Source organism: Salmo salar, chromosome ssa21 (assembly GCF_905237065.1).
Source record: "Salmo salar chromosome ssa21, Ssal_v3.1, whole genome shotgun sequence".
Lineage (NCBI taxonomy): Eukaryota > Metazoa > Chordata > Actinopteri > Salmoniformes > Salmonidae > Salmo > Salmo salar.
The window spans coordinates 30232501-30244251 of NC_059462.1; positions in this window are offsets into that span (position 1 = coordinate 30232501).

The window sequence follows — 11751 nt, forward strand, 5'->3', positions numbered from 1 at the left end:
ACAGCACGCCTCAACCCTAACCCTAGCCATTACCCTAACCCCTAACCCTAGCTTCATGTCCACAGCCCAGATCAACCCTAACCCTAGCCATTACCCTAACTCTAACCCTAGCTTCGTGTTCACACCTTGGCTAAACCCTAACCCTAAACCTAACTCTAACCCTAAACATAACCCTAATCCTAGCTCAACTCTAACCCTAGCCTCAAACGTAACCCTAACTCTAACCCTAACCTTGGTTTATCATACTTTTTATCCTGCTTTTCTATTTGGACCCATCATGTAATTGTGCTCGGGTTTCCCTTTGACCCGAGCCATAACGACCAATAGGTCAGGAACCTATCTCCTGTTTCTGTAGCGTGAGGTAGCTTGATATACAAGTACACCCCCTGGACGAGACGCTAGTCTGTCGTAGGGCCTTTCTACAAATTAATCTTCTTAATGCTGAGTGCCAAGCAGAGAGGGTCCTGGGGATCAACCTGGGATCGAACCCCCAACCTGCCATGTCAGGGCGGACACTCCAATCACAAGGCCTAATTGAGAAACCCTAATTCATTGGTCGGAGAATGATCCATGACTGGTGATTGGTAGTTCTGGTCGATATGTCCATCGGTGTGTGTATGCAGGAGGCAGTGCCTTGGGTGAAGAGCAAACTATTTTTCTTTCTCTCTCACTCTCTTATTTTCTCTCTCTCGCTCCAAGTTACTGTGCTCTGAGCTTGTCTACAAAGGGGCCAGGGGGATATTTACAGCATGTAGACACGTGAAGGTCAGATGCGTAAAGTGGCCCTGATGGCTTTCCCAAATGGCATCTCCTGCAATGCCGAACCCTGATTGGAGCATGTCATTTACGGTGGCCAGCAAGTGTCCCAAAACACTGCAGGGAGAATTCTGCAGTAAATCGGGGGCTGAGAACTGGCTTTGTTGACATCTCTGAGCGATAATGAAACTGTGGAGGTGATCGTGTGTGTGTGTGTGTATGTGTTTGGTAAAGGGGGAGTGTAGACAGTTCCCTGAAGTAGGTAAAATGGGACGGAAACCCATTCTGAAGCTGGGAGTCGGAGCTGTAAAGGGACGTCTGGGGCACCACAGTCATGTCCAGCAAATAATTCACGTTGAAAAGTTTTTTCCTCCTTAATTTCTGGTCTGGCAGGCCTTTCCCCTCTGGATAATTTAGTGGCTGTTCCTAGGGAAGGGTGGGCATGGGAATGAATCACGTACAGACTGAGCCCTTAGCTGCTCTAACACTGAGAGAACATGTTTAATATGTAGGTCTACCACTGACCTCTCTGTGTTTAATATGTAGGTCTACCACTGACCTCTCTCTGTGTTTAATATGTAGGTCTACCACTGACCTCTCTGTGTTTAATATGTAGGTCTACCACGGACCTTTCTGTGTTTAATATGTAGGTCTACCACTGACCTCTCTCTGTGTTTAATATGTGGGTCTACCACTGACCTCTCTGTGTTTAATATGTAGGTCTACCACTGACCTCTCTGTGTTTAATATGTAGGTCTACCACTGACCTCTCTCTGTGTTTAATATGTAGGTCTACCACTGACCTCTCTGTGTTTAATATGTAGGTCTACCACTGACCTCTCTCTGTGTTTAATATGTAGGTCTACCACTGACCTCTCTCTGTGTTTAATATGTAGGTCTACCACTGACCTCTCTGTGCTTAATATGTAGGTCTACCACTGACCTCTCTGTGTTTAATATGTAGGTCTACCACTGACCTCTCTGTGTTTAATATGTAGGTCTACCACTGACCTCTCTCTGTGTTTAATATGTAGGTCTACCACTGACCTCTCTGTGTTTAAAATGTAGGTCTACCACTGACCTCTCTGTGTTTAATATGTAGGTCTACCACTGACCTCTCTGTGTTTAATATGTAGGTCTACCACTGACCTCTCTGTGTTTAATATGTAGGTCTACCACTGACCTCTCTGTGTTTAATATGTAGGTCTACCACTGACCTCTCTCTGTGTTTAATATGTAGGTCTACCACTGACCTCTCTGTGTTTAATATGTAGGTCTACCACTGACCTCTCTCTGTGTTTAATATGTAGGTCTACCACTGACCTCTCTGTGTTTAATATGTAGGTCTACCACTGACCTCTCTGTGTTTAATATGTAGGTCTACCACTGACCTCTCTGTGTTTAATATGTAGGTCTACCACTGACCTCTCTCTGTGTTTAATATGTAGGTCTACCACTGACCTCTCTGTGTTTAATATGTAGGTCTACCACTGACCTCTCTGTGTTTAATATGTAGGTCTACCACTGACCTCTCTGTGTTTAATATGTAGGTCTACCACTGACCTCTCTGTGTTTAATATGTAGGTCTACCACTGACCTCTCTCTGTGTTTAATATGTAGGTCTACCACTGACCTCTCTGTGTTTAATATGTAGGTCTACCACTGACCTCTCTGTGTTTAATATGTAGGTCTACCACTGACCTCTCTGTGTTTAATATGTAGGTCTACCACTGACCTCTCTGTGTTTAATATGTAGGTCTACCACTGACCTCTCTCTGTGTTTAATATGTAGGTCTACCACTGACCTCTCTGTGTTTAATATGTAGGTCTACCACTGACCTCTCTCTGTGTTTAATATGTAGGTCTACCACTGACCTCTCTGTGTTTAATATGTAGGTCTACCACTGACCTCTCTGTGTTTAATATGTAGGTCTACCACTGACCTCTCTGTGTTTAATATGTAGGTCTACCACTGACCTCTCTCTGTGTTTAATATGTAGGTCTACCACTGACCTCTCTGTGTTTAATATGTAGGTCTACCACTGACCTCTCTGTGTTTAATATGTAGGTCTACCACTGACCTCTCTCTGTGTTTAATATGTAGGTCTACCACTGACCTCTCTGTGTTTAATATGTAGGTCTACCACTGACCTCTCTGTGTTTAATATGTAGGTCTACCACTGACCTCTCTGTGTTTAATATGTAGGTCTACCACTGACCTCTCTGTGTTTAATATGTAGGTCTACCACTGACCTCTCTGTGTTTAATATGTAGGTCTACCACTGACCTCTCTGTGTTTAATATGTAGGTCTACCACTGACCTCTCTCTGTGTTTAATATGTAGGTCTACCACTGACCTCTCTGTGTTTAATATGTAGGTCTACCACTGACCTCTCTCTGTGTTTAATATGTAGGTCTACCACGGACCTCTCTGTGTTTAATATGTAGGTCTACCACTGACCTCTCTCTGTGTTTAATATGTAGGTCTACCACTGACCTCTCTGTGTTTAATATGTAGGTCTACCACTGACCTCTCTGTGTTTAATATGTAGGTCTACCACTGACCTCTCTGTGTTTAATATGTAGGTCTACCACTGACCTCTCTCTGTGTTTAATATGTAGGTCTACCACTGACCTCTCTGTGTTTAATATGTAGGTCTACCACTGACCTCTCTGTGTTTAATATGTAGGTCTACCACTGACCTCTCTGTGTTTAATATGTAGGTCTACCACTGACCTCTCTCTGTGTTTAATATGTAGGTCTACCACTGACCTCTCTGTGTTTAATATGTAGGTCTACCACTGACCTCTCTGTGTTTAATATGTAGGTCTACCACTGACCTCTCTCTGTGTTTAATATGTAGGTCTACCACTGACCTCTCTGTGTTTAATATGTAGTTCTACCACTGACCTCTCTGTGTTTAATATGTAGGTCTACCACTGACCTCTCTGTGTTTACAGTACGTATATTGTTTCAGATGGAAAGACTTTTAACTCTATATCCCTCACAGGGCCGTATATACATATGAGAACACCAAGGTTCAGGCCAAATTTTTTGTAATTTGATATTTTTTTAATATAATAAAACTATATTTTTTGTACGAAATAAAGAAAATCAATTACTGGTAAACATTTAAATTCTGCTCCCAGCGTTGATCAAAGCTCAGGGCGCTTATATTCTTGATCTGACTGAGTTGTAATCTGCCTCTTTGCGAATGAGTGAATCATGAACAGTGGTTTGTTCGTTATGTTCGCCTGCGAACATGCCTCCAGATTTGCCTTTTTTTAGCAGCACATTCAACAATCTCTCAAACGGCTAACTCCGCCCTCTTACGGTACAGACCAAGGGCCTGAGACGTGAAACAAACTACCCTAGCTCGTAGTTGGCTCTAGTAGGCAACTACAGACGCTGCTGACAGTGTTTTTGCTGGATGCTGGACAGAATGCAATTTGAAAACTGTCCCGCGACTCTTGCTGTGTCTACAGACATCCACCAAACAAACACCAGCTCTCTGAGGATGACTGCTGGTAAATAGTCGCTTATAGATATGTCCATCAGTCAGCTGACTAGCTGCCGGCAGAGACTTCTATTGCAGTAACGTTGTAGTGCTCTGGCTAGTATTCCTTATCCAAGAAGGATGAAGTAAGAAGCTAACGTTAAACAGAGCCTACCTCAGAAGGAGCAAATATTGTCTACTAAGTTGTCAGTAACTTTGCTTTACAGAGAGTGGACTACTGAGACAGACAGTGATGTGTCACTCAGTGGTGAGGCTGAGGCAGGGTGCAATGCATGCAGGAGAAGCAGAGGAGACACAGAGAGAGAGAGAGAGAGAGAGAGAGAGAGCGGTTAGTACAGTGGTTCCCAAACTTGGGGCCTGGGGCTTCATGTGGGGTCCCTTGAGAAAATGTGTACTTATCTAAAGAAACAGGAAGATATGTTTCAGTATGAACATCTCCACATGGCCTATCTTCCCTATAAGCCTATACCTACATTAAAATGCAAACAATGTTTTTGTTTATATTGGTGGTTGTTCGTCTTATCTCCATCGCCCACTGGAGTTTATAGTTTATAGACCCATTCGCCACTTCTTTTTGGCACTACATCACTGATATTAATACAGAATTGTAAGTAATATTCTGTTAATTCATGTGAATATGATAATATGATCATCTGTGTGCTCCGTTGATGTCTGTTGGTGCGGAGCTTGATTAGTGGCTCGGGGGACAAATGTGAATGCTATGTCATTTTAGAAAAGAGATATCTATGTAATTCATCATTACAACTGACTAAACAGTCACTGATGCTGCGTGTTAGTGTGAATCAGTTCTCATATTTCAAATTATAACATTACAATTGTATAGCTAATAGGCTCTGTGTTTGTAGATCGACTGAGGTGAATGAACCTAGAGCAAAGTGATAGTGGCCCCCTTACGGACCTCACTAAAATGCAAACCCTGGTTATGGCCCTGATCCCTCATAGAATTAATTCCCATATGGATCCATGCCACACCTAGGTTCAAACACATAATTACTTAACTCATTTGAATTTGAAAATACAGCTCAAAACAGCTACTTATATTTGAAGTACTGTATTTACATGCCTATTTGTAAAACCAAATATTCTGCCAGATGGTATTTGAAATACATTTGGAAAGTACTAAATCAACAGTAGCTGTATATGTATGGTTCATTCAAAGGCACCTTGGCTTCGATGTTTTAACAGAGCTAAAGACCTGTTGCTAAGTGTTGCTTAGTGTTTAGAAGGACAGGTGTTAGTACTGGTAGTGGTGTGAGTGTTGTAGAGAGTATCTCTCTCTTTCTCCTCCCTCACACATACAGCACCTTGTAAAAGCTTATGAGATGCCTTTTCTTATATTCATCTGGCCTTAGAACTGGGTGGTCTGTTTGACCATAACCCCCCATTGTCAAAGGTCATAGTTCAGCATGTCCTCAGACATGCATGCCATGTTTGAATCCAGGAATCCATGCTATGGAATGTGTACACATGTATTGGTTACGTACAGTAATAACTTACATCAAATTGTATCAGAATAACTAAATCAGCTGCTAATTGAACAAAAAAACATGTATTTGGAATTCTGCACTCCATAATGTATTACTATCAGAAATTCTAAACCTGACTGAAACAATTATTCCACCATGCTGCCAAGAACACCAGTCAATACATACAAACTCAGTGGGTTGGCCCTGGTCCTGGGTAGGCAGCACAGTGGCATGGCTCGGGTTCAGTTAGCTGTGGTAGCTTGGTTCTGGCCAAGTCCAGTTCTGGACATTACCAGAGCCTGAGGGTGAGGAGTGTTTTATGAGAAAGATCACATCCTTGCTGAGGTGGGACAAAGTGAGAAGAAGCTCTAATCATGTCTTTTCCCATTTTCCCCGTCGCTGTGACATTCACCAGTCATTCTATCAGAAGGGTGAAAAGAGTGATGGCTTTAGGCTTCAGCTGTAGATCTGTCTGTCTGAGCTGTGGATTTCAGTAGTATTGGCAACAGACAATACACACTGATATACACACACACACACACACACACACAGACAGACAGACAGACAGACAGACAGACAGACAGACAGACAGACAGACAGACAGACAGACAGACAGACAGACAGACAGACAGACAGACAGACAGACAGACAGACAGACAGACAGAGACACAGAGACACAGAGACACACAGAGACACACACACACACACACACACAGCTGATAGCTTTAACATATCAAGTCCGGCTTAGTGTTTTACAGTCCTGGCCTTCCAGCATGACTCCTGAAATAGATATCACAGAGAACCAAATTTGGTGTGACTGTGCTGTCAAAGACAATCTCTCAGTTCCTCTATTTAACTCAAATTCTTGAATCGCGTTTTACTACCAGTGGCTAAAATTTTGGCGAGAGTGTGAGACGCTGACACATAACTGTAAATATTTGTCCTCGTCTTTCATTCCGAGGTATTTGGAACCATGAATGCATTATTCACACTTATCTTTCCTCAGTTCTTGGAATGGTGCTTGTTGACCTATAAAACTGCTATTTCCAAGTATTTATAGCAACACCCAGGAACGTAAGACACTCCCATCAATAACTAACTAACCCCGGCTAGCTGGGCGGGCCAGCACAATCAGGCTGTCTTCTTTCATCAGCCTCACAACATCACACTGCTAGTGTCTTAGTGCAACACTTAGTCTGTTTAACAATGTTACAGTGACTGTCACAGCATCTCACCCTGGCCCATTTAACACAGCAGCCCAGTGACGCCATGGCACCTGGAGTATTTAATATTACAGCTCCTACGACAACATAGCGCCTGGCCTGTGCATTCAGCAGGTGTGGGAGCATGGCTCGCCTAGCTGTTGCAGCTATCTCAACATCACAACACTTAGTATTCAACCGTTTTCACCAAACCCTAGATATTGTATGGATAGACAAGGGGGAATGCTTGGCGTCACATTACACTGTGTGTGTGTGTGTGTGTGTGTGTGTGTGTGTGTGTGTGTGTGTGTGTGTGTGTGTATGCCTGCGCACTTGTTTGCTTATACTATATGTCGCTCTATGGGTCTAATCTCGTTGAGCTAGGGCAGGACAGAAGCATTCAGATCAAAGTAACTCCAAATGTACAGGAAAGGACATAATGGGATAAATATCCATCAGGATTCAGACAGAGAGCTAAATGATGTCATATACATGACATAAGCTCTGCAACAGGAGCGATGCCAAATGGTTTTCTAGATCTTCCTCCGTATCGTTTCCTCTGCCATTCTTTCTCACTCTCCCTATCGCTCCTTCTCGTTCTCTACCAGGCCAAACCTCACAATAACAGCACAATGCCACTGTTCTCTCTGTCCACAGAGACACAACACAGCTGCACTGAGACACATGGGACTGAGACAGACACCCATCAGTTATGTCATAGAAGCACACACACGGTGAGATCCACTCACACTTCCACATGCCGTTCATTTCACAGCTGTGGCCTTTAGCACAAAACAAACAGACACATACTTCCTTTCAACTGAAAGTATTCAAGTATTAACAGCTAGGTGCTAAAACTAACACATATAAAACTTGAAAAACAACATGCATGTGTAAAGAAACATATGACAACACACACACAAAGATGCATGCACACATACGCACACACACACACAATTAGCCCAGCACTAAGCCCAGACATGAAACCGGCCACAAAGTCCAGAAGTGACACCTTAGTCCAGGATTTCATTTTGTGAAATGGCGTTAGAAAAACACACGATGTAGCCAGTTGTTTGGGGGGCAAATGGAGCAGACATCATAAAGGCAGGTTTTATTAGCTGTTGCTTGATTTGTTCCTGCAGCCCGTGGAGTGAGCTGCTAAATCAATGCATCCAGCTGTTCTCTCGGTCGGGCTCTCTGGACGCTCAGCAGGTGTATGGCCCACTACGCCTGGCTGTCACACACACCCGCTCACATAACAAATAATAATGGCCTCCACACACGGCCCATCCATCACCGTTATGGCCCGGCCCAGAGAGACCGCCACTCACACACTCACACACTCACACAGGGGTCCCTCCGAGCACACACTCATGACATGAGGCATGTAGGTGTGCACACACAGCAGTGTGCATAAGGACACACGTTCACACACAGTCGCTGACATACACGTAGAGTACACACTTTTGCAGACGCGAACTAGATGCAAACACACAAACGCTTACACGTGCGCATACGCATACACACTCACGCGCGGTCTGACGCAAAGGGGCTATCTATCATGGTTATGGCCCCGCTCCACTCAGAACTCTGCCTTACAGCAGGCCCGTAAACGACTTAAGCCAGTGAAGAAAAATGTTCCATGTGCTATGTACACCAAATGGGACCTTTTTCTCTCCCCCTCCGCTGCTGTTGTTCTAGAGGATATCTGGAGTTTTCAGACAGAGAGGGAAAAAGAGGAGATCTAATACACTTATTTATTTGGGCTTTCCAAACACAATAGTCAAATTGTGGCGGGCCAAAATCAATTAGTCTTCCAAACAGCAGGGGTCCACATCTGGTGCAACTCTAAACTAGGGACCAGGGAGGGGTGGGGGAGGATCAGGGAAAGAGGTGAGGGATTCAGCAGGTGATGGCAGCAAACTCCACAATAATCTGAAGTGCAGAGAAAGGAGGAGGAGGAGAAGGAGAGTAGCTATGTGATATGCAGTACAGTACCTCATTATATCTGTCCAGATATAGCCCTGATCTACCATCATAGAAATACAATACACCCCTCCCTCCATGTGTGTGTGACCTGCAGGATACTATCATGTGGAGACACTGGCTGGGAGAGGGACATGTCCCGCTACAGATCCAAACAGCTGCTCCACAGTTGCCCTCTTTCACACATGAAACAGTGGAGAACAGTGTGTGTGTGTGCATGTGTATGTGTGTGTGTGTGTGAGACACATGAAAGAGTAAGGCAGCAAAAGGCATCACTAAGAAATATTCAGTGCCTCGTAAATCAGTGCTGTACTGGTGCATAGCTTTAACAGAACCAGACACATGTACAACTGTGTGTGTGTGTGTGTGTGTGTGTGTGTGTGTGTGTGTGTGTGTGTGTGTGTGTGTGTGTGTGTGTGTGTGTGTGTGTGTGTGTGTGTGTGTGTGTGTGGACAAAGTCAGACAAAGTACCCACTATTCTGTCCTATAGGGACAGTCAGATAATGTAACCTAATTGTAATCCGATCAAGTGTTGGCAGGTCGTTGACATTCATCATGGTAAAGCCATGTTCCAATTCTCTGACTGTGGAGGTTGTTGGGTTGCCGTTGGGTTGCATAGATACTACCCATGGTGCAATGGACCCTGTTGGTTGTCCAACGAAGGTCTTGAACTGACTAGAAAACCTTTAGGAGCCCCTGTCACTATGCACTTCGTTCTTTATTCTTCTATGGACCTGTGTTTAAGACGATACTTCAGGTGTGCAGTTTTTGTTCTACGCAATGCGACCCTGTTAGGCAGGGTCGCATTGTCGGGGAAACAGGTCATTATGAGAAGTTGTTGTTCATTTACCTACCTGATTAAATAAATCAAATAATGAATAAAACAGAATGGATGTGAGGTGTGAAAGTCTTGGAAAAAGACGTTCCTATTCAGGAGTTAACCATGTGTGGTTACCTACCGCTACTTCCTCCCACTAAGGAAACCCAGGATGCATCATTAGTTCCCATCTCAATGGTTTTTAAATAGCTTGTACTGTATATTAAAGTCATCATGATTTTTTTCTTACAAAAATTCCACTATTAAACATGTTGCATGTTGTACCCCTGAGAGTTAACACATTTTATATGTGACATTTCATTTCCTTAACATAACAGCTCTACTCAGGTTGACTTCAACAGTGGCTCAGTTTACCCTGATATATTATCTGATATATCATCTGCCGTGAACCAGGTCAGCTGGTCTAATTAAACTACCGCTCCGGACTAGAGGAAATTGTAAAGAATGAAACAAATGACTACTGAATTAATACGGCCTCGTGAGAGAATGACTGTGTGGTGTATGAGTGTGTGCATACTGTATGTGATTGGCTCTCTTTATAACCCTTGTTTATTTTATTTTCAGGTGCAGCTGCCCAGGGGTAGGTGCAGTTAAAAGGGAAGCTGACATTTTGTTTTGAAGCTTAGGCCTTTTTGGAAACCTTGGTTTTGCTGAGAAGGTATCACTTATAATGAAATGATGACTCTGAGGTCACGTTGTTAATGGTTTTGTGTTTATAGCCTCTCTCCATGTTTTGTGCTGAGCTAACGCTAACTTGATTTATTTAAACTGAAATTGGGAGAGAAATAAAATAAACAGTGAATTGTGATCTGCCTCGGACCCTCCTTCCATGTTCTTCCACTTAATCCCAAACTATGAGAACCTGTGTAGGCTATGGTAGAAGTATGCTCTTGGTGTAAACCTAGGGTGATGTAGTCGGATCTATTCTACTGAATTTAGTCACAACCCCTTTCGGCCAGGGTGTGACACACACACAAAACAGTGCATTGGGAAAGTATTCAGACCCCTTGACTTTTTCCACATTTAGTTACATTGCAGCCTTATTCTAAAATTAATTTAAAAAATAATAATTCTCATCAATCTACACACAATACCCCATATTTACAAAGCAAAAACAGGTTTTTATACATTTTATAAAAACTGAAATATAAATTTACTTAAGAACTAAGACCCTTTACTCAGTACTTTGTTGAATAACCTTTGGCAGCAATTACAGCCTCGAGTCTTCTTTGGTATGACGCTACAAGCTTGGCACATCTGTATTTGTGGAGTTTCTCGCTTTCTTCTTTAGAGATCCTCTCAAACTCTGTCAGGTTGGATCAGGAGCGTTGCTGCACAGCTATTTCAGGTCTCTTCAGAAATGTTTGATCGGGTTCAAGTCCGGGCTCTGGCTAGGCCACTCAAGGACATTCAGAGACTTGTGTCGAAGCCACTCCTGCATTGTCTTGGCTGTGTGCTTAGGGTTGTTGTCCTGTTGGAAGGTGAACCTTCGCCACATTCTGAGGTCTTGAGCGCTCTGGAGCAGGTATTCATCAAGGATATCTCTGTACTTTGCTCCGTTCATCTTTGCCTTGATCCTGACTAGTCTCCCAGTCCCTGCCTCTGAAAAACATCCAACAGCATGATGCTGCCACCACCATGCTTCACCATAGGGATGGTGCCAGGTTTCCTCCAGATGTGATGCTTGGCATTCAGGCCAAAGAGTTCAGTCTTGGTTTCATCAGACCAGAGAATCTTGTTTCTCATGGTCTGAGAGTCTTTTAGGTGCCTTTCAGCAAACTTTTACTGTGCCTTTTACTGAGGAGTGGCTTCCGTCTGGCCAATCTACCATAAAGGTCTGATTGGTGGAGTGCTGCAGAGATGACTGTCCTCCTGGAAGGTTCTTCTGGAAGGTTCTTACGTTTAAGAATGATGGAGTTCTTGGGGACCAATGCTGCAGAGATGTTTTGGTACCCTTCCTCAGA